Raw genomic sequence first — 24,864 nt, forward strand, 5'->3', positions numbered from 1 at the left:
CATCTTGGATAAAGGCATCAGACAAATGAACAAATAATAATTAGAGTAGTATGCTTCATAGTATAAGCAAGCACACTGTACGCAAGTGAGTGAGGCAATGTAATGTCATTTGACTGACGGTTTACTTGGCACTGTCTGGTCAGCAGAGAATACCTTGAAGGTCCTGACGGCACGCCACTGTTGAGTAGTGAGTTCTAAAATGCACTGCCGGTCCTATGGGAGTGAGTTTTTTTTTTTTTTTCTGTCTTCTGCATGCGCTTGATTATTGCGAGTACAGCTTACAAACAAGCTATAAGCTATATGTTTGTATGTATGTAGTGAACACTAATGAAATACATCCACATCATTTTTACCATGAATAAATAAAACAAATAAATATATTTTATTATTTTGTCAGAGGGAAAGTTTTTGACTAAAAAATAACCTGTAGATGTTGTAAAGGTATTTGTATTTATCAATGTATATTTATAAGCAATATCGTGCAAACCCAGACGCCCTGGATAAGGGCGTCTGCTAAGAAATAAATAATAATAATAAACAAAAAACAACGGGGTGGAACAACCACAACAACACGTCCTAACAAAAAAAGGGCAAGAGAGAGAGAGAGAGAGAGAGAGAGAGAGAGAGAGAGAGAGAGAGAGAGAGAGAGAGAGAGAGAGAGAGAGAGAGAGAGAGAGAGAGAGAGAGAGAGAGAGAGAGAGAGAGAGAGAGAGAGAGAGAGAGAGAGAGAGAGAGAGATGAATAAATCATATCCGGGTAAACAGGTTGTGGGGGTGGAGGGAGTGAGAGTGTCTAATGCTTCAGCATATGATACTCCTTGAAGCATGGAGCAACGCACAGAGCTTGGCATCGCCTCTTCGCTGTCATTTGATGTTGATGGTAAATATTCTTCGCTTATGTCTTCACTGACACACTCGCTGACATCCGATTCAGTCGAAGAATTGTGAGTATTTGAATTTAAATCCGAATCTGAAGTCAGTATTATTACTAATACTTCTTTCTCACTGATTTTCTCCAGTTTACAAACACTGTTGACATTTTTGTGACTGGGATAATTATATGTAATTCAGTCAATATCTGGCAGAGGGTGCAAGAGACCAATAAAAGGTGTTACAGAAACCTAGTGTTACAATATTATGCGATCAGGAGCTTTGTAGGCTCAGTAATTCAAGTTTAGAGTTGCAGAACATACCGGCAGGTTCGTACTCCTTGGGGACCAGAGAGCAGCGAATGTACCGGTACTTTCGTACTACTCAAAGGGTTAAGTTCAGATATAGCGACCCCAGTCATTGCACTATACTGTAACAACATACACTTAGAATGTAAGACTACCAGCAGAGATTCTGTAGTATGTTTCATTTGTAAAATTTTGAAATGTAGCACCATCTCGCCGAATCAAACAAGATGGGCTGTGAATACGAGTATAACAGGTGGGTTTACACAAATAATACATTTCGACATACTAAAATACCTTAAACAAATGCAATGGCAACCCCTTTTGGGATGTACCTAAATACTTGTCGAAAGTTCGTATTTGAATGAAACTAGTATTTCTACAAATAATTACCAATAAATAAACAGCTATGGGTTTTCGATAGAATAAATCTAGACTGGGTACTCTTTCTCACAGAGCAGCAATCTTAGAATGATCTTCCAATTGCACTAAAAAATTAGTCCAGTTTTCTTTTCCAGGTCCAGAGTGGAGATAAACCTAGCAGTTCCCAGTCTATCTAGAAGCTCGTCGACCCGAGGCATGGGGAAGACTTCGAACTTGGCAATAGCGTTTATCATACGGAAATCAACGCAGAAGCGGTTGGTGCCGTCCTTTTTGACCACTATCACAATTGGACTGCACCACTCGCTCCTGGAGCGCTCAATCACCCCAAGTTCGAGCATCGCCATGACACCTGGGGGAGAGATAATGGTATATTCAATAAGGTTAGTTCTACCGGGAACGTCAGAAAAAACATCATTGAACTCCTCAATTAACCTACGCAGCTCTCATTGCTGATCAGGGAGTAACTGTTCCCCCATCGAAATGTCTTTTGTGCTAGAGGTCTCTAGACCAGGGCCTAAATCATCCTCACCTTTCCTACAGCCCGAATCACTTCATATGGCCCCTGCCATTTAGCACATCATTTCGATTCTGAGGAGGGAAGCAGCAGCATTACTTTGTCTGCTGGTCGAAAGGTTCGAATTTGTGCATTTTTCTTGTAATGCAGCTGTTGCCGGTGCTGAGCCGATTTGAGGTTGTCCTGGACCAAACGACCAACCAAATCCAGGCAATCTCTCAGTAGAAGCACATGCTGCACTACATTTTTGGACGAGCCTTTGTGCTCCTCCCACCCCTCTCTCAACAGATCGAGGGTTCCGTGAGGCTGTCAGCCGTACAAGAGCTCAAAGGGGGAAAACCCTGCCGAACTCTGCGGCACCTCTCTCACTGCAAAAAGGAAGTAGGGGAGAAGTGATGCCCAATGCTTTTGCTCTTGGTTCACCAATCGTCTCAGCATCTGCTTTAAGGTCTGATTGAAACGTTCCACCAAACCATCCGTCTGTGTATGACAAAGAGATGTCCTGATGGGATGTATTTTTAGTATTTTATAAACTTGCTGTAACGTGTTAGACAGAAAGTTAGTTCCATGATTAGTCAGGATTTCCTTGGGGAGCCCTACTCTAGCCATAATCTGCAATAATTCTTACCCGCTTCAGATGTCCAATTGCACGTCGCCACGTCACCCTCCATTGCTGATGGGCATGACCTGGCCTGGTGTCCCTGTTGGTTACATCTAAAACAGATAGGAGGGAAGGAGGGAACATTGGTTATTTGTCTGTCCCGTTGCTGGTATGGCAAAGGGGCCGGGGGTAGCAGCTCCACCCCCGCTGGGGGCCAACCTTGACCTCCATGAAGAGGAGGCAAGGTTGCCCACTGGGGCCGGAGATCTACTGCATCACTCCTGCGCCTGTACACAATCAACCAATTTGCCACAGTTGCTTACAAACTTTCTGATGCACACCATTATAGATTTATCACAAAAATATCAGAATTCAATATACAGGTAGTGAACAAAAAATGGAAACACCAATGTAAAATCACTTAATAGGGCGTTGGGCAATAACGCCCTATTAAGTGTTGCAGCAGCAAAGGTCATTCAAAATGATCTAGACAGCATTCAAAACAGGGCAGACACATGGCAAATGACATTTAATAGAGAAAAGTGTAAAGTATTGCATACAGGCAATAAAAATGTGAATTATAAATATCATATGGGAGATACTGAAATTGAAGAAGGGAACTATGATAAAGACCTAGGAGTTTATGTTGACTCAGAAATGTCTTCATCTAGACAATGTGGGGAAGCTATAAAAAAGGCCAACAAGGTGCCCCGATATATTGTGAGAAGTGTTGAATTTAAATCAAGGGAAGTAATGTTAAAAGTTTACAATGCATTAGTAAGACCTCACCTAGAATATTGTGTTCAGTTCTGGTCACCGCGTTACAAAAAGGATATTGCTGCTCTAGAAAGAGTGCAAAGAAGAGCAACCAGAATTATCCCAGGTTTAAAAGGCATGTCATATGCAGACAGGCTAAAAGAATTGAATATATTCAGTCTTGAACAAAGAAGACTACGCGGCGAGCTGATTCAAACTTTCAAAATCCTAAAAGGTATAGACAATGTCGACCCAGGGGACTTTTTTGACCTGAAAAAAGAAACGAGGACCAGGGGTCACAAATGGAGATTAGATAAAGGGGCATTCAGAACAGAAAATAGGAGGCACTTTTTTACACAGAGAATTGTGAGGGTCTGGAACCAACTCCCAGGAATGTTGTTGAAGCTGACACCCTGGGATCCTTCAAGAAGCTGCTTGATGAGATTCTGGGATCAATAAGCTACTAACAACCAAACGAGCAAGATGGGCTGAATGGCCTCCTCTCGTTTGTAAACTTTCTTACGTTCTTATGTATCCGCTCTGTGGAGTTCTCGGCAGACCGTTGTTGAAGAAACTGGCTGCTCGCACCCCAGGTTGAAATTTGCAGTCAATTGATCTGCAGTTGCTCGTCTGTTTTGCCTTGCACTTCGAATTAATGCATGGATATCACGATCCTGGAGTATGCGCTTCCACCCACTGTTGCCCTTTGCTGATGATGTCTTTCCTTCGGAGTTCCATGTCGACATCACCTGAGACACCATTGCTCATGAAACATCAGCAAGTTGAGCTGTCTTGGTCATTGAAGCGCCTGCCAAACGCGCCCCAACAATCACCCCTCTTTCAAAGTCACTGAGGTCTCCTCATCTTGGTGTCCCTCATTTACCCAGGTGTTTCCATCTTTTTGTTCACTACCTGTATGTATTATTATTATTATTATTATTAATAATAATGTATTTTGTTGCTTGTAGGCTTTGTTATCATTTTTTAAAAATGATCATGAGTGGACCATAACTGCCCACTGCATTGAAGGAAACAAGTACTGTGGTTGTTTCCCCTTTCTCAAAGCTTGGTTGTCTAACATCTCCGACAACTTTTATTGACACAAAGTCATCTTGGAGCCCTGTTTCATCACAATTCCAGATGTGTGAAGGAAGATTTTCAATGCCAAGCTTGGACAACAGGCTTTCATACTCCATAAACCACTTTTTTACGACCACTGGATTTAATCCAGCCGCCCGTGCAGCTGATAGTGGTTGTCACAAGTGACGCTGAATCAGCTAGGCTGGTCAGTAAAACAATGACACCTTTTGCATGGAGGATCTCAGTAGCTACAGCTGTTGTTTCATCAATTGAATCAGATTCAGTTGTATTGTGTCTACCAACTGATGATGTGAGGCAGAACAGTAATTGGATACCAGAAAATATGAATAACAGTGAGTTTTGGCCTCCTTCAGTGTTCTGGATGGAAGGCGTACCTCGCAAAGTGACTCTGTGCGAACAAAAATAAATATATAGAAATAATATTTACAGCTAAACATGTCCAAGTGTCTTATAGGAATGAAGTCAGGCCATGGAAATCCACACCTGTGATGGAGAAACATTGGATCAAGGGACTTCTTGTGGAAACAGCTAAGAGCGAAACCTGGTACAGAAGCTGAATCCTGCTGAGAACATATGGATATGCTGAATATGTACTAGGCAATTTCAAATATGGAATGTATTATAAAATGAATTGTCAAAGATATTAGGAAGGATAAAGAAAGAGTATCCTTGTACCACTAGTAGGTGGCTCTCTTGCTCCATGAAATAGGTCAGTCCTCTCTTGTTTGGAATTACACATGTATTCAATTAAGTACTTAGTGGTCTGAGAATCCCTAAGAAAATATATATAATGAACGATTTACCACAAGTATATCTTATCTTCAGAAAGCATGACGCTTGATAAAAAGCACCATTCCGGCTAAAAGTGAACGTTAATCTACACATTTATGTCCTAAAAACACAAGATAAGAAGAGACTCTTTGTGACCAAAAGATTAACTAACAAGCCAGAGGTCTTGAGAAAAAAATCCTGTCTCGGCTGGATTTTTTATGAACAAAGGGTCACGCCTAGTTGAATGCAGTTATACTGGCATATATTTGGATTTAAATCCTAAAAGGGATTCACCAAAATAATATTATAGCAATTGATAAACAGAGGTAAATTAATTGAAAGATTATCTTATAATGAAACAGGTTCAGTGCTGATTGAAACTGTTTATAGTTCATAACAGTTATTTCATAAGATTAATAATATGTTTTAAGTATTTGCTATAATGAGAAAACATATTATTTAAAACTGACTAGTATTATTGCTTGTTCACGACTTTGCTGTAGTGATAAGAAGATTAAAACCTGGAACAGTATTCGATTTACTTAAATGGGAAAATGGTACAAGTTTATTCTTCTTTCCTTTGAACAATAAGACTTCTAGACATTATGATATCCATTGAAGTATAGAAGTTAAAAGGTGTTGTGTTATGTTTTTGTGTTAAGTTTGTAATAATATACTATAATGTACCTTGTTATTAATCCACTATACTATTGTCTAATGATGTTAGATGGATTCCTTATAATGTGGTGATTTGAAACTGCTACAGTGAAACCAGGGCCTCTCTTCTTATCTAGAAAGAAGGAATGTCCTTGGGTTCCACTTCAGCAGAGCTGCAAGCCTCATATAGAGGGAGTGTGAAGGTTTATGGAGTTAGTGGTTTAGTACTGATAAGTAAATGTCTTGAACTAATATGCACAAATCATGGCTTAATGGACAGGTCATATATCTAATAAAGTGCTTTGCACAGACTCTGACCTTGGAAAAAAACAAGAGACTGTGGAAACTGCTAGCAGTAACATATTCCCAGAGAGGTACAGGTCAGAGCCTGGTCAGTGCATCTCTTAGTGGTTAAATAATTGTAATGAAAACTATTACCACTTAAACTTAGTGAAACTAAATGACTTGAATATTGTATGAGACAAACTTTTGTCAAATACTCTGTTAGACAATGGTGTATGGAATCAAAACTGACTCATTAACAAAATGATGAAACAATATGAAGTTAAAAGAAACACATACCTTTAATTTAGCATAATATAATCACTTAGAAGATGATGTCACATATTAAGAACATCTCTCATATATAACACATATAAAATTAGTGTTTTGCATGCAGTAGTGTTTTTATATTATATTATAAACCAAGATCCTGGGAACCTTGGTTCACTTAACGTTTCAGATAAAGGAGGGGCTCGGAGGAAAGCAAAGAAATGAGATCATAAGAGTTGAAACAAATGTGAAGTTTTGAATTTATTGAAGTCCATGACACCTATTAATTCTGAAAAGTTAGTCCGGATCTTTTGAAAACTATTATTTGTAAAATGGATAAGAACTGTCCCACCTGCGTAATGATTGGATTTAATTGAGGCGTCCCATGTATTCCAATGAGACGAAAAACCTATAAAACTCCAGAGTAATTTCAATGGAGTACCACACTCATCCCAGACAGGGCAAGGTGGTCTATCTTTTGCAAACCTACACAATTGAGCTGATTGAATTCAGTTTCATTTGCCTGGTGAAGACAGCCATATCCTTTTACGATTTATATTAAAGGGTAAGCATTAAGCAATTATTGTTATTATTTATCTCACATGTATTGCATGTATTGCCATAAGGGACTCACGCTATGTTTTAGAAATGAGAGATTTTTGTTGAATGTGCTGAAATAGACCATTGGGTACTTTAGGTGACGTGTTCTTGGCCTGCTTGTCGGCCTTGATTAACACATATATACATGTATTAAAGTGTTAACGTTGATATCTGTTAAGACACTGGACTGCCCAGTGTGTCTTTCAGCTGGGGATACGACGTAGCCTGTAGCTACTCTATCCAATATTTAACCGTTAATAAACCGAGCGAGTACTGATCATACTCCGATTCGTAAAAAACTTTAAATACATGAGTCTGTCAATTTCTTGAGTTCTGTATTAGTCATCTGGATATACTGCGGGTCCAGAGCACGAACTGTATCTCACTAGGAGTAATAACATCTCTGTCCTCCTAACGTCTCCCCTGAGATAAGAGTGTATGCGGAGCAGTTCATAAGAGTACGTAAAGAAATCTGACCACGCGGATTTCGTGACATGGTTCAGGTTTTCAGATGTTGAGGGAAGGATTACAGTTCATGAAATCCTGAAACTAATAGAATCCTGCCGCCTTTTTGCTTTCTGAGAATATGCTTTTGCCCTTTGCAAATTGAAAAGCCAGGCTCTGGACTTCCTGCTTACTCAGAGGAAACACTCACTGGGCTAAAGTCTTTACAAGACTTGCCAGCTCACCTTCACCCTGCAGAAGATGACATCTTCTGCTGTAACCTTTTAGAATAGTCGATTCACAAAAGTCAGTTACACATGCAGGTTAGGTAACAATGCGTATTCTTTATTTCAAAGTTGGGCTCATTATGTGGTCAAGTAAGTATAGGTAAGCTAATAATAATGTTATGAGGAACATGCAATATAGTACAAAAACGTTTTACAATATCGATCCTCTTTTCACAAGTAACGCATAGCGTAAAGGGGAGGCTGTAGCTCAATCTCCCCTTTCAATGACAAGAAAAGCTGCAAGTGAGCAGATTGTGTTGTTGACTTGTACATTTAAGAAAGAACCATTTTCCAAAGCAGCAATTCACTGGTATCCTCAAACTCCAGGGGCCAGTATAATTCTTCTGTATTGCTGTTCATTACTGCTTTATTTAATTATTCTGTTCCCTCCAAAGTTTAGTTCAAGCGATCGATTGCTGGGAAGGTCCGAATGCTACTGAAACCACTCTGTTGGGTGGTATTTGCCCAATTGTAATAAAAAGCTTTTGAACCTACCTGCGTCTGCGGTATCTCTCTGGCATTACCCAACAACCGAGTTTATGAGCACTGTTGTGCTCCTGAAGATTCCAAGAAACTGTTCTTTGCAAAGCAGTAAGCACCTAAACACATGCGTATAGAAGTTTGAGAACGCAGAGGCAGGAAGAGGTTTGGATACACTGTTTTTAAAGATGGTGGTTCAGTTAAAGTTGCACTTAGAAAATGTCCCCTATACCTGCTCATAATTGGTGTGTGTGGGTGTGTGTGTGAGGGTTACACATGAGAACGTGGAATCAATTGATTTGTGCAACTCACAATTATACACAGATGAGCAAAAGCACAACTTTTACACTATGCAAAGTACATAAACAGTCCCAGGATATGTGTGTATATCACTGGAGTCAGAATCCACTAATCAGCGATAGGAAAAGTGAACACCTGGAAATCAGCCTTGAGCCACTGATTTACAAGAAGGTTCACGGAGCAGATGACACATGCTCTTCAGTGTCATCTAATGGTAGAGCTGCACAATCCAAGGTATAATTAAATGTGCAATTGATGTATAAAATACACAGCCCATGGCTGGATTTGAACTAATACTTAACCATTACAGCAGTCTTAGTAGCAGGTTCCCAATACACATTGGCTTTCCTCCCCTCCTTCTCTAGGGCGGTGGTTCTCAACCCTGGTTGTTTTTGTTCCAACCGAGCTCTCAATCACTTACCCTTCATGGAACCAAGCTTTTTACTTTTAAAATGAGTTGGAGATTAAAATTAAATATAAAATGATATAAAACAGAACTTGAATTCTCCAACAGTTAAGTTAATCAATTTAAAAAAAGGCAAATTTCTCATTCAAGTACTTGAGAGCTCAGTCGGAACAAGACACACCAGGACAGTGGGTGCCCAGGACCAGGGTTGAGAAGCACTGCTCTAGGGGATTTTCATGGAATTGAATCCTATTTGCACAACAGCAGTGCTAGCTCTAAAAACAGGTTACAACTTACCCCTCCACTAACTAGGAAGGCAATGTTTCCTCCTAGGAGTACATGTTGGTACCGATTGCGAGGGGAGGGTGAATAAAAACATATTCAATTTATAAACTGTAAAAATGTGGCTTGCCTATGAACACTGTGGTAGAAACTGGACCAAATCATTCTTTGATACCGTTCCCTTGAAAAGGGCAAAAGGTGTACAGGCATGTAAAAAAGGTCTAGTTGATTGTTAGAGATCTCGTCACCCTCAACCCATGCTTGAGAGTCACACAAGTTTTACTGCAAACCCTCTTCATTTCATGGTTGAAAACCAAAAGTTTTAAAAGCATCATTTAGTGAGCCAACAGCAGAATCCTCTCATGGTAAAGCAAGCTACTGAAAAAGGACATTCAAATGTTAGCTGAATAAGGCTGCAGGCATCATTTTAGCCATCCAATACCCAGTTAATTCAGACCCATTGATAGATGAAAATGTGAAAGCTAAACGGCACGAGACAATTTCAGGCAAAGATTTTTATTAAATAGAAACCCAACATCGCATAGCTTTGGCAGCAAACACTACAACAGCAAGTAGAAGGACTCCCACTGCAACTCCCAAGACTGGAATATAGGGGACCAGAGGAGTCGCCACACCTGAAAAGCAGACAATGGCAAGCATTAGGACCCTGAGGAAGCTACACAATACCCAATGTGTGCACTGGGGAAGAAATGCAAGTGTTGGGTACAAGAGGCAGAGCTAGTTAGCCTGGAGGGCTTAGTTTGAAAGCACAGCTACTGGTGACATTATGTAGCGTGCCTGGGACAAGCATTTGTTTGGCTAAAACTTGCAACAGAAGGAGGTCTAGAAAAACCACAGCCCCTGCAGGTGCCATATTGGCTCCAGATTCCCCTTTGGTGTAATACACAAAGCTTATCATGCAGGAGCCAAAATGGCAGCAGTTTCCTAACCTTCTCCGTCACCATGCAAAGGAACGCAATTACAGGGCAGGCAGGGGATTAGTGTCTTGGTGCTTTACTGCTTACCGGCTGCTTGAACACTGGCAACTTCCCCCTCGGGTGCAATTTGGACCGGTCCAGCAGAAATATAGCCTTGGACAGAGTCAGCCAGCTCAACACTGCGGGCTGGAAGACATACCCCAAAAGAGTTGGATCCAAAAAGGAGCAATTGGGAGTCGATAGAACATACAAATGGGTATCATCCACTGCAGGAGAGGTCCTACACCCTGCCTACCTGATCTCTTGTCTCCAGCGATACAGGTCTGATTGCAGACACCTGCCTTCTCAGAAGCACAAACAAGAGCTAGACAGTGGAAGTACATCTGCAAAACACAAAGGTCAGACAGTGTTAGAGCCCTAGTTCAGTCAAATGCACAGCCAGCCAATAGAAAGCCATTTCTAGAGCAGGACTGCCCATTTCTGACCTTGGAGTCATTCCACACCAGTTTAAATAGGGAGCCACTTCAGGGTCTGGATGGAGGTTTAAACTATCGTTTGACATGGAGTAGATGGACATGTATTAACCCGAGGGCGAGAATGCAGATCAAAAGGTTCTGGTTGAGCTCACTGAAAAGTTACCAACCTGTTGCCACAGGGCATGGTTTGCAACAGACTGAGCCTGGACCTCAAGCCTCTTGGTGAGAGGGCTGGCAGACACTGGGTGGAACCGGGTCTTGTAGGAGTCACCACTGACCAGACAGCTGCAGAAAGGAGGAGACGACATTGGAGGCAATCGCACACTGGGTTTCGTGGCATGAAGTACAGGACAGAGGTATTCATTTTAGGAAACTACTGCATCCTAGCACATTTGGAAGCCTCCAGAAAAGACTTCCTAGTGTATTATACATGCAGTTCCCACCAGAGGGAAACTGTCATGGTGTGTTCTACCATATGTAGGTGAACACCAATCAAGGCAAATGCAACTCATTTCAGAAGTACATGAAACCAAAGCCCATTGCAATGCTGAAAAAGGCCTTTGCCAGGTCACGCCGACAAGATTACAAGTCATACCCATCTATGCATCCAGGTTATCATGCAATGCAAGTTACTGCAAGTCTACAGCATAGTAAGAGTAGCAAGTAAAGTTTAGACCTCTACCAAGCACACATTTTAAAAGCTAGCATAAATGACAATGAAACTCCAGCTCAATACCATCTGCCTGCTTACTCTCGTCACCCCCACCCCCTTACCCGTCAGTGACCAGGTCCCATTGAGGGGTGGCGTCCAGTTCAGGGGTCTCTGTGGCCCAGCAGTCCCGCAGGATGAGGTGGTCAGCCAGGTTCTGGTGGTGGAGGAGCACAACCTCCAGGAACAAGGGCTCCAGCCCAGACTTGGACACTGGGAACTCCTGATAGAACCTGGAGAAGGTCACATCTGGCGGGAAGGAGAAAGGTTGACGGAGCACCCATCACTGCTATGCTTTTAAAGCGCTTTACGTGTATAAACACCATTCCTGGTGGGTTATGGATGAAAGACTACAGAACCTGGCCATTAAAGGTAGGTGGGTATGAAGGGTGTACCAGGTACCAACCTCTTGCTAGACGGGCCTTCAGATTCAGAACGTCTCTAGCTTTGGGGCCTGGGAAATCAAGAAATGGAGTCATAGTAGTAGGTGGATACTGGTAGTCAGGATAAAAGTTGACCAACACTGTCCCGGGACTGGGCAAGTTAAAACTAGGCACTAGAAGCCATACCTCTCTGCTCAGAGCTGTAAGGATAGAACTCCAGGGATCCAGAGTAGGGGGCAGGGACAGCCTTCCTTTCAGCTAGCAATTTCATGGTGTCGTTGAGGGGGTAGCGGCAACGGATGGTCAGCCTACGGGAAACACGTTGCACAGAAACCACTTCATTGGAGTAGTATTTGATAAGACTACCAAGGTCTTGAAAATGCAGTTGAAACACATTACTGTACACCATTTCCAATTTATTAAATGGTTCCTTCAGAGGTAAATCTTCACAGGAAGTATACCGTTATCTATTGGACAGCGTGCCCCCCCCCCCCCCCCCAAGTCTAAAAAGTCAGTATCGAGAGGTGCCAGTGTAGTTAGCAGTGCCCATTTCAGGCCTTCTAGAAGTGCAGGACTCCTCATGCTCACCTGTATTCAGAGTCCCTGGTTATGACTGGAGCATTGGCTGGGAACAGCGCTCTGGTATACACCACCTCATTCTCATAGATCAGGTAGTTCTCCACAATCTGAAACATTGCCATATCAAGCCATTAGTACAAAGCGCCCCCACCCAATACTAAATTAGAATAGCAGCCCCATTTGAAAAATCTGTATTCCAATAGCAAATTTTAAAAAGACACACCAACAGGAGTTGCCACTTGGGTTTGTCAAATATGCAATTAAAAGCAGTTCAAGGGGAAGCAATCTTGGAGTAGTGTTTACGAGGGCAGACATGCCAGGCTAGTCCACAGCACTTTTAGGGATACGTATTGCATCTCGTACAGTCCACCAATACAAGACCTGTATGAAGGGCTATTGCACGAGTCTACAGCACCATGCAGGAAACCCACCTTGCTCCTGGTCCCACACGTGTTGACAGTGAAGGTGAAGAGAGCCCTGGTTGAGTCAAACTCTTTGGGTTTGCAGGTCTTATCCAGCAGGGTGGTCTTGCTGGGTTCCACTACTGGTAGGGGCTCCATGGTCACAGCCACCACTGTCATCACACCATTAGGCATACACACTGAAGAGAATGGGGTGAAGTTGAAGCATTCCATGAGAACTTGCTGCATGAACCAGTTCAAGATTGCCACACCAAATCGTGTACCAAGTGGCCTTGAGACAATACCTACAGCTATGGCCAAATGTCCTGTGGGACCCTGTAGAATTAATTGCTTCAGGTCAAACAAAGCCTGCCGAATACTAAAGGATCATGCCGTGGTGCAGGTTTACTGGTAGATGCCTTCACCAATATGGGTAGAAACATGACCGCAGACCAAGAGGCCAGGTAGACCATTTAGAAGTTGGGCAAATGGCATTACGAATTAAGCAATATGTAAATCAGTGGAATATTCTCTATAGCACTGGAGAAGGAGGAGTCGGGTATATGGCTAAAGCATATGTTAGAGATTTAGTCAACACGTGTAGAAAATGGCAAGGCATGGAAGCAGGGAGGTGTAGAGCACCAAGACAAAGTCAAGCCCACTTTGGGGAGCTACTTACCTAGCAGCTGCTTGGTAGGAAATTGACAGCGCTGTACAGCAGATAGCACTGCCGCGAGTGTCCTAATATCAATTAGGGTCAGTTCTACTTGAACAAAGAGGCCTCGGAGAGAGATATCCTGGAAAGAGGGAGACAAGCGACACTGGAAAAACCCTTAAAACCATCCCAGTTTGATGGCACACCAACAGAGGGGCAGGCTTTCCAACCTAGTCATGCAGGGAGAACTACAGATTTACAAGGCTCAGGTTTGCTCACACACACCTAAACAAAGGAAAAAGTCTCAAACCCAGAACTCGAGAAAGTAATCCTACAAAACACCCAGTTGAGCCTCTAGGGAGGCTCTGCCAAGTACATTCCTAATGGCCCCCAGAAATGTGTACCTCATAGATGCAGCCGATACTGAAGAGCGGCACCTCTAGAATAAACTTGGTCTGGTTGGTGAGGATGTAGCCCCGTTGAGCCGCCAGCCCAGAGGTAAGCTGGTGTTTCCCAATGTACACGGCCCAGAGGTGGTCCATGTTCCCACGCGTCACTTCAAAGACTAGGCTCTTTTCAGTACAAGAGCCCTTGATCACAGGAAGTACTGGGGAGGCAAGAGAACAGTCAAGAGCCTGAAGTGTATGCCAATAGAAAAGCCAGCCACACCTTCAGTAATGCAGTCAAGCGTCAACAGTTCAGACAGACAGTCTTCTTTGGGCAGCAGTGCAGTAACATCATTTCTCTCAAAACAGCAAGCGCCAATAGGGGTGCATGGCTGTTAGTGTGGGAGGTGTATGCAAATCCCCAAGAAAAAAGGCAACCACATGCTAGCAGCAAACATTTTCTGGAGGCTTTCAAGCTAGCTCAACTGAAAAACGTGGAGACAGACACCTTCATGAGGGAATTCCCTGGGTGGGCACACAACCAGTGCACCAATCCTTAGGTTGAGAGACTTGGTCCAGCCAGAGGGTCTTCATGCCAACAAAGCTCTCAATTAACAATTGATCTAATTTGTTGATTTTGACTCAAACATTAAGGTCTCTTACAGTTGATGGTTTTAGAAATGCACTGGATTCAAGGTACACTACCCAACACATTGAGGCCTGAAGAGAAGTGTTGAATGTGTCCAGTTAAATCAAATAATTAGACCCATTAAGTAATTGAGAGCTCAAGGGGAACGAAAGCCAGAACACACTGTAGCCCGCCAGGAACCGAGTTTGACACCCCTGGTCTAGTCAGTGCTCAGGGACACTTCCCAGCCTTAATACTCACCGACATCCTTAATCTGACACACAATGGTTGCAGGGTGGAAATAAGGCGCATTCTCAGGGATGATGTTCAAGGTGTAGTTGATATTCAAGGTGAACTCCCTCACACCATTGCCAATATACTGCCAGAGAACAACAAATGGTGTAAAGAAGCAGTACAGTTGCTGACTGTTACTGGAGAATAGACCGGTACAGCTTGGGTCTTAAGCTTTTCGATCCATCAACATATAGGCATGCTTTCATCTCTACCTTTTGTGGGATGAGGGGGTGGGTGAAGGGGACCTTCAGGACAAAAGACTTGGTGCCATTGGGGTGCTGGACCTCAGTTAGCACAATGCCTTGGTTGATGGCCTCAGGAAGGGTCAGAGGAACCCCATTGATGGTGAAGTTCTTCAGCTCAACATCAGGGTTGAAGATGCCAAGGGTCACTGTGAAGACCTTTTCTGCTGGGATGGTATCTACGAACGCAGGCATTTAGGAGGTTAACAAGATGGAGAAGGATTTGCATTACAGATTTAAAGCCAGGGCTAGTGTTTTAGTCCAGGACATCCCCCACTGTCCCTCCCAGGGGCAAGAACCAAAGCAGGCCTAAAAAAGGGACATCATGCTTTAGGCTGCATTACACATTGGCACCAGAGCAAGGCCATTAAAATTCCATGCTGGAAAGCAGGCAGCGTACTCACTGTTGACGACAAAGGGGGTCTCAGCAATAGAGGGGGTGCGGACTGGCTTGAAGGAACGGTGCTGGGTCGCTTCCCACAGGTCATCTGCCCACTGGTGCTCAAGGTACAGGTCAATGGCGTAGATCCGGTTGTACTGGTTATTTATGACACGACTCTGAAGAGACAGAAGGGCATGGTCACGAGACTGAAGCAGGAGGTGGACTCCATTAAAAAAGCATGCAGAATCAAGGCTGGAAGGGAAGGTTAATTTGGCCAGTACACACTATGCAAGTCACAGCTCCCAACATGTAGATTAAAACCCTGAGTAAATCCTGGTCAGTTAAAACTTCTCGGCCACGGGAGCATTTCCCAGGTGTCTGGGATATCGGAAGCAGGTGGACTGTCAAAGTGCTCATCTAGAGAAACACCAAGGGCACACAATCTAGGGGTATATAGAGTCTGCAACACATCCAGAACCTGCCTGGTTGTCAGTGAAGGAACGCCAGAGCCAAACCCTCCACCCCCTCTCCTGAAAAACCCCCGTTACCTTCAGGTAGCCACCCTCCGCGCCATAAGGAACGGAGATTTCTATGAAGGTCTCATTCACTTTCAGTTCATAGTTCCGTCTACGGATAGTGGCAAGGTCAAGCAGCTTCCCCTCCACACCCATGGCAATACCCTTGTCCTGGAACTTCTCTATATGCAGGACCAGTGGAGTGAGCACTCTGGGTGCAACCCAAGCCAAATGTGTACCATCAAAAGTGCCAAGATCTAGGAGGGAAAAGACAGTTTGCTTTAAAAACTTGTATCCATTAGGGATTTCTGTATAAAAGGAAGTGCAAGCAGATGGCAAGCAATATGGCCATGATCATGGCCCTTGTTTGTAGAATTCTGTAGTGCTAGCATGCAGAGATGTTCCTTTTGTAACCTAGTAGTAGTAACTGTACTAGTAATTGTCCAGTTAAAAAAAGGACCACACCATGGCAGTCGTTTTACATGGCCTCTGGACCATGGCAAGATACCCAAGCTTTAGATCTTACTCTTGGTACAGGCAGCAGAAGTGTCCACCAATAGCAGCATCCACCTTTGCTTGTAGAAGACAGTTGCCCGGATTGCTTCCACTTGGATTCCATTAACCTGGAAGAACATGGCATGAACTCACAGGCACAGAAGCAATACAAGTGTGCTTGGAGACACTGATGGAGCAATATGGACCTCTGCTAAAAACAGAACCCGATATTTTAATAGTGCTTTTGGAGAGGTCTTACTGTAAGCATTTCTGATTCCGGCATGTTATAGGGCGAGCGGAAGAGGATCCTACTGGAGGTGGAGTTGATCATGTAGCCCCGAGACTGGGCCACGGAGGCATTCATGGATTTTGCTGGCTGTCCGGTCTTGTGGAACACAACCTGCCACACTGACAGGATAGCTTCCTGGGCCTGGAACACAGGAGAGACAGCAGCTGGTCAGAAGGTCTAGGGGCTAGTCTAGTTTTATGGGACTGGGGTAGGAGGCAAGAAGCTAAGTTGACTGGGAAAGTGTGGAGTGATTTTAACTAGACAAGTTATGAAGCTTGAGAGTTCACACTTGCATAGATTAGCAGCAAGTCACAAGCCTGCATAGAATATAAACTAGGACTGAAACATATGCACTTAATATACACCCAATTAGGGATACGGTTGTGTACGAGAGACCAATCGGTGGGGAGGTCCAAGTGTGATGGTCTAGTTGCTACAGAACTCCGCTGCCAGTGAGGGATTGATGGAAACAGGACTCCACAGCAATACGTTGATCAAGTTCCAAGGCCTCACTTGGTGCCCTTCTTGCAAGCCCATCCTAATAGGCCAACGTGCATGGTCTTGCAGGAATGGTTACATGTTGCTCGTGTCACGACAGCTTTCTTGCAGAAAGGCGAGAGTCATGCCATGGATGCCTTATTCCCCAGACCCAAGCCCAATTGAACATCTGTGGGATGAACTTGGGCAGCATGTGGCTTCTAGGGCTCGGAGACCACTGAACAGGCAGATGCTTATCCACGCATGACGAGAGGAATGGGCCAGGATTCCACAAGACAACATCCAGAAACCTGGTGCAAAGCATGCATACTGCTTCCAACAGTGGCCACACATGCTAGCCTGTGACTTACAGTATCCCCTGTCCCCCCCCCCCATTACATCAGATGGTAAAATATCAATTGTTGGTCAGCACAGTAGAGTCACTGCAGCGAGACAAAGTCCTTTTTCAAATAGATCTAGTGCATTTTATCCAAATATGAGATACATTTGATGCTCATTCATATATGGCAGCATGAGCATTTGCAGCAAACAGCAATCATGTTATATTAACATGAGCCATACCTTTTGTTAAATTAGAAATATAGGACAGGTTGCTGAAAGACAAGCTAATAGTACTGCTCACAGCAAGATGCTACTGTGAGCTGGATAGCAGCTTGTAAACAAACAAACAGGAGTGGCTTTTAACTTACTGCAGGGAGAGCAGCTTGCCAGTCTTCAGTATCCATCCCCTCCTGAGCAATAACTGGCACATTTCTCCTTACAGATATCTAAAGATGACAAGGGGATAACGTTATACAAGCATTTAGGTTCAGACCTCCCTATAGCTTAAGGACGATCTAGCAGCCCGTCACTTTACAGAAGTAGATGGCTAGATCAGCCAAGAGGAACCCTGTTACAGGTACTGGGCTCTGAAGTCACAACCAGCCAGAATTAAGCCATGCAGCAAGAAGTCTGCTGAGAATTTGATACAAGCTTCTGAAGGAGTACAAGGTACAACTGTAAACAATCATGGACACTGCATTTTAGCAACACCAACAGTGGCAGGTTGCATTTGTTGCCTGGGTTTGGTAGAAGACTACGCAACCAGATACTGTGTATTGGTGCTAGAGAAAGAAACAAATGCACCCCACACTTGCAATGAAACAGAACCACTACAAGAGTCTGTAGAAAGTGCCAAGCCATGAAAGTTAAATTAACTTTTTGGATATTATGTTGACTGGGGGGGGGGGGGGGGGGGGGGGAGAGAGAGAGAGAGAATCAATCATTCACCTTCAGTTTAATGCTGTAAACAATATAAAATGCACAATTGTGCAAATATGGGAAGCAAAAAGGCAATGCACACCAATTTGGATTTGTAATCCAAATAAATCAGACAAAGGTTTCCAAAGAGATTCTACAATACTTGTAATTCAATTAGTGTTTGGTATTCTGTCCTAAACCAGTTTCAGTTGCAACATGTTGACAAAATAAAATATGGGGAAATATTGGTTGAATTAGAGTATTGTTTTATTAAAACTGGTACCACAGTGGCGCAAAAAGGTAGTTTAAAAAGAAAAGAATCTGCAGAAGGATAATGGACCAAAGGGTGAGGCATTATTGTGGGCAATGTATTATAGCTAGTGGGAGTACAGGTCAAACCCAGGACTGGAGAGGTCTTACCTCCATGTAGTTCTCTTCACAGACGATTTCGCGGGGGTACCACTGCTTGGTAGTACTGCACGTCATAGAGAACGGGTAGTAAGTCTCTCTGCTGAACTGGTCGATGCGAACGAAACGGAACCTCAAGCTAAACTCCGAATCACTCTAAAGAGAGAAAAGCCATTAGTTTACAAGGCGATACTGTCGCTTGTAATAATGTTGCCATACATACGGAGCTGGCCGTGTGAAGTGTGACCGCACAGGACTCACATTGCTGGAGACGTGACAAGCAAAGAAAGAAGCCCTGAATATCAGGTCGCCGGGGATATTAATAGAGTAGGTAAAGCCACAGGATGCGGCGTATCTATCGTCCAGAGGGTGAATGCCGTCGTTACCTAAACACAAAAAAGGCTTATTTGTATGTTGAGGCATCCTGCAAATACAATTTACTGTTACCGATCAAATCATATTTACCAATGATATCGAAACGAAAGTTCCCTCCAATTAGGAAGCTTCTTTTCGTAGTCAGCCAGAAGTATCGGTCCCGACACTCATTAACAAAGGTTCCTGCGGGCAAAGAGGCGAGAGACTTACTCTCACTTGCAGTGGTTCAATAACTATTCAGAGAACTAACCGGTTTTAATGCCGAACACAACGTTGGATATACGGCAGATACAGTGCGCTTTTAAAAGAGCAAGACCGTGCTAGGGCAGAGACAGCTTGTAACATTTCAGACAAACTTCCCGTTTAAGCAGGTCAAGTGGCAGCTACAAAAGACAATGTAACAATTAAATAAACGCCACTTACCTGGTGGCGCTTGCGCCTTCGCATCCAAAGGTAACAGCATACACAATACAACTCTGAGGAGGGAAAACATACATGCAAGAAGTGTTATTCAGACACACGCTGTATCCTACACAAACTCGGGTGTACTCAAGACACTGCATACCTTTACACGGCAACGCAAGAACAAAACATATAGAAATGAAATACAGCAACGCAAAATCATTGTACTTATCTTGCTCTTAATTGTATTATTACTTGTACTGTGATACTTGAAATGTATTTGCTTATGATTGTAATTCGCCATGGATAAGGGCGTCTGGTAAGAAATAATAATAATAATAATAATAATAATAATAATAATAATAATAAAATAATAGTAATAACGCAAGCATCTAAAACCGCGTAGCCATTAAAGACATAAACAAACCAAACACTATAACACATCAAACTCACCCTAAAATGAGTTTACAATCCATGATACCCATCCTTCGTGCCAAAGCCAGCAACCAACCCACAAGCTGCACAGTGTGTATTTATAATAAAGAAACCGATATACTCGCTTGCTAGAGTAGGACTGGTTACAGGATTATAAAGCCGCCTGAATTAGCTTGCAACCAATCGGGGCGGCAGCACCTGAGTTTAATAATCCGTTTATTGGAATGATCTTAATTATTGACAAATAGGAGCGTGTTTATCATTTGCCCCCTCCCGAGGCAAAGCCGAGGAGTGTTGGGTTAATCTTCAGAGGGTTTTGATTACAACAACGGTATTTAATAATATAAATACACATAATACAGTAGCGCTAAGTAGCGTGCAATTTATACCGTTTTACTATTTCAGCCGTGAACCAGTGTTTCACCAACAGGTTCACTGATCCGAATCACCCGCAGCGCTTCATACTATAGTGCCACCTAATGGTAGATCTGCGCAACCCAATGTCTTTAAAGCTAAGGCATTACCAAAATGCAACCGAACCATCAATAATAGTGACATTGTGGACAACTGCACCATTAGTTTACAGCGAAGGCAATAACCCGTAACATATTTTTGATACACATTATTAAGCAATTATGAATGCTCTCAGTTACTGTATCTTCTCAAATGTTGTTTCACTAAATGGTAAGGCATCTTGATCTCCTTGGAGTGCTTCGTAATCCATTGGTAGTAATTTAAAAATGTAAAATGAATATTGTAACAACCCCGGTGTAGGATGTTTCACGTGTTGTAATAAAGACACGACAAGCTGTTTGTGTATAGAACCATGATGAACCCCGTGACAACGCACAGGCCAAGGGTAAAACAGTAACTAGCATGCATAGCGTAATGTGGTATAACAATAAGCCACAAGGTGGCGTAGTTTACATAATAACTCTACAACATCTCCCTTTTTATATTGGTCCACTTTCCTTAATTACCCTATAAGGGAGACACAAGCAAGAGTGAATTGACCAATCGATTACATAACACTTGGTTTGATTACTATTAGTAGTATTCATAAACACTTTTTTTAAACATGCCTTTCTGAGCAAAAAAGGAAAAGAAAGAAGGAGAGAAAAAAAAAACACAAACAAACTTGAACTGAACCCTCCTGTAAAGTCCTAAACAGGTAACCTATTATTTTGCTGTTAGATCAGTTACAAATTGAGTCTGTCTGGTGTTTTTTTAACTGTCTTCCACTGCGAGAGAAGACAGGGATCTTGTCCGCAGGGAGCTGTTTCACTCCAGGTGTGGTGCTGCACCTACCTCTGGCTGGTGTGCTTGGCCCTGAAACACCAACCGGTGTGCTAACTTGCTTGAAGTTCTCATCCTCGTAGCCCTCTGGAACAACAGCTGCATACTCTCCCCTTTCCTTACTTGGTCTAGCAATACTGGGGTTTGTGAGCACCTCCGTTGGGTCGTGAGCAGGCAGTCCATAGCCTTGTGCAACTGGTTGTTCTGCAACTCGCAGATCCACGCGATTACGGTGGTAAAGGTTACCCTCTACATCCACCAGATAAGAGCGAGGCCAACCCTCTGTACACAGGTACCCAGCCTGCAGCGGCCAGTCCTATCCCCAGGGAGTGGCTTCATACGGATCGGGTAAACAGTAACTAGCATGCATAGCGTAATGTGGTAGAACAATAAGCCACAAGGTGGCGTAGTTTACATAATAACTCTACAACATAGGACGCCCAAAACACTCCACGGCATAAAAGACTAGTGTTTTGAATACATGTTGCTACCACACTGAGTGTAACGAGCATACGTTCAAAACACTCCCTTTCAGAAAAACAAAAATACATATTTTTGTATAGAAAACGTTGTTTACAAAACTCTATGTTGTTGTGTTCTCACAGCAAAATGTTTGTTTGCATCGGAAATCCTGAACTGAACTTAGCTCCGGATGGCATAGCAGCAATGTCATTTTTGAGTATTTTGAAATTACAAAATACTCAGGCATGTATATTTTTCAATACAAAAGACTTATACATTAGCATTTGCATTACACATTACAAAAATACAAATGCAATGAAAATACGTGTTTCAATTACATGTATTTTCAATACTGCCCATCCCTGACTGTGAAAGAATTACATAAGGAATGAAAAGGAGGCAGGCACAATACGATTGATAGAGTATTACCGATATTACCTTTTCTATACATTATTACCTTTTCGATACATTTATAGTGAATTTGACACAAACACGTGGTCGCCATATAGTTGGAAATAACTGCTGTATGTTTGTTTACACGGTTTGAAAACAAGACTGCCTTGGCACATACGTGGTGGTTGTAACGGAATAAGAGAGTCTTTTTATGACCTTTGCATGCTTTCCAGCGATTTGACATATTCTCAGCTGTGTAGAGTCTCTTGCACACTGAAACACAGCCAGCAGAGCTAGCACAGCGTATTGTTATTTGCTCGTATTGAGGAGTAGCCTACAGGTACCGATAATTGTTCCGGCTGTTGTGTATTCTGAATAGCAGTTACTGTGATATTATTTTTGAACTGCTTTATCCTCAAATCACAACTTAAATAGCAAGAAACAAAATCTATCAGGTCGGCAATGAAAAAACATCCATTCCCGGGTCTTCATTTAACAACTTTTTTTTGTTTGTTTGTCGACTCAGCATTCTTCTCCCGTTACTTGGACTATAGCACATTTACACAGGTAAGTATAATTGTTTCGCACGCAAAACTATTCAATTTTAATACATTCATAACACAATAACAACAATTGAATGGTGTGGGAAGATGTACAATAAATCTATTGGTAAAGAATATATTGCAGTTCACAAATTAGGGGACAGGGGGCGCCTGAAGTCTATTCAATAATATGCATATATATATGGGTTATTTTATTTTATATTTTACTGAAAACAGTCCAATAAAATCAATTGTGCATATTTAAAAATATTTATTTTCAAATATAACAATACGTATCAGAAACCTATCTGTGTTTCGGTGTACATTTGTTCTATTTTAAATAATACTAGATTTTTAACTAAAATAGATTAACAGTTATAAAGAACGTCGAAATAAGTAGTGATATTAGGCTATATTTATTTAGCAGATGCCTTTATCCAAGGCGACTTATAGAGACTAGGGTGTGTGAACTATGCATCAGCTGCAGAGTCACTTACAATTACGTCTCACCCGAAAGACGGAGCACAAGGAGGTTAAGTGACTTGCTTAGGGTCACACAATGAGTCGGTGGCTGAGGTGGGATTTGAATCGAGAACCTCCCGGTTACAAGCCCTTTTCTTTAACCACTGGACCACACAGCCTCCATTTATTTTATTTGATTCGACGTAGGATCCTTGTTGGACTTTTCAGCAATGGCTGGCGGTCGAAACTGGTTGCGTGGTTGTTTTCATGGTGGTTCAAGAGGCTGTAATTCTTGATTCAATATTGCTTGGGTTTTAAATACCAATGTTGTATCTAGTAAAAAAAAAAAAAAAAAAAAAAAAAAAAAAAATCACTAAATGTATGTTCCAATTGCCAACTCCCGACTGGTCAACAAATCACCAGCAGTTGTTGAAATGTTCGACAAAAGAAAACTTAAATAAATTAAATATGAAAAATGTAATAAGAAAACAAGGTATAGTTATTTGCACTTATTATCAGGGCGTCTAGACTTCAGACAGGTTATTTTCACACACATTTTCCAAAACGTCATAGCAATCGATTAATCGAAGTTTGCGTCATTTATTACACTAGTAAAATAAATAAATGCACCTCGGTGAGAATGAATCGTTTCGTGTAGACTTTTTTGGTGTTATCTGAAGGGCTTGACCGAATTTCACTGTCTGATATGCAAAGATCCACAGTGGGTTAGAGCGCCCTTCTGGTTAGGATTTGAACTGCCCCCAGCTAATAGCTAAAAAGTGCAATATGGGGTTTGCTTTCAAAAGATATCGCCATGGACATGCATGGAATACCTAATGTGATCGAGATCATTGACATGGATTTTGCGTAACGTATTTGTAATGTAATGAGAATATGCGTGATTAGAGGAATTCACCAAACAATTAACTGTAAATACATGTACTGGGTTTGGGTGTTCGGTCCTAATTTTAAAAGCTTAATAAATGTACAATGAAGTGTTACACACATGGTAGACATGTACAATAACTAACAACTACAAACACAAATGACACTTCAAATATATGTATTTATAGCCTACAATCGTACATACTAAAATACATACAAAAGTAGATGTCAGCATAAGAAAATAAATTCCAACCAATATAGATAGATGGCTTACCCCCACCCCCACAAAAAATAAATACAAAAAGTTTTTTTCTTTTTTTTTTAAATCCGTGCCCTCCGATTTTTACCCACATGCCAGGTAATCGTAAATCAGCATTTTATATGTGAAGTTATCTAAATAAATGTACATTCTGCATGACACAATGCACAATTTTAAATGAAGTTTACAAATTATACAAAAAATAGATATTCACATTATTTTTTTATTTCATTTCCATTTGGCTGCTGCTGGTCAGAAAGCCGTCTCGCTGGTAGTTTCCATAAATTATGCTTCCATTCATTTTTCTTGATCTCGTTAGCATGCATTTTGATTAACGAGTTCCCCTTATTTAGTCGTTGAGACAGGACGTGATGTATTTGGCCTGCGACAATTAAGCTTTTTAACGAGAAATAAGTTAACTAACAACCTCATCGACTCAATTTCAAAGCATTAACAGATTCATTTAATTAACACTAAAGCATTGCTACCAAAGCTCTCGTTACTATACCACGATTTCAATGCAATAA

At 42.1% G+C, this 24,864-nt stretch overlaps 1 long non-coding RNA gene across 1 annotated transcript; it reads right to left on the bottom strand.

The window, feature by feature from the left end:
- Positions 1 to 9,809: 9,809 nt before the first annotated feature.
- Positions 9,810 to 10,430, bottom strand: LOC131733033 (uncharacterized). The gene is made up of 2 exons (XR_009326026.1): positions 10,335 to 10,430; positions 9,810 to 9,944 (listed from the first exon to the last, which is right to left on the bottom strand). It is a non-coding gene; the product is annotated as an uncharacterized LOC131733033 (long non-coding RNA).
- Positions 10,431 to 24,864: the final 14,434 nt, after the last annotated feature.

Source organism: Acipenser ruthenus, chromosome 3 (assembly GCF_902713425.1).
Source record: "Acipenser ruthenus chromosome 3, fAciRut3.2 maternal haplotype, whole genome shotgun sequence".
Taxonomy (NCBI): domain Eukaryota; kingdom Metazoa; phylum Chordata; class Actinopteri; order Acipenseriformes; family Acipenseridae; genus Acipenser; species Acipenser ruthenus.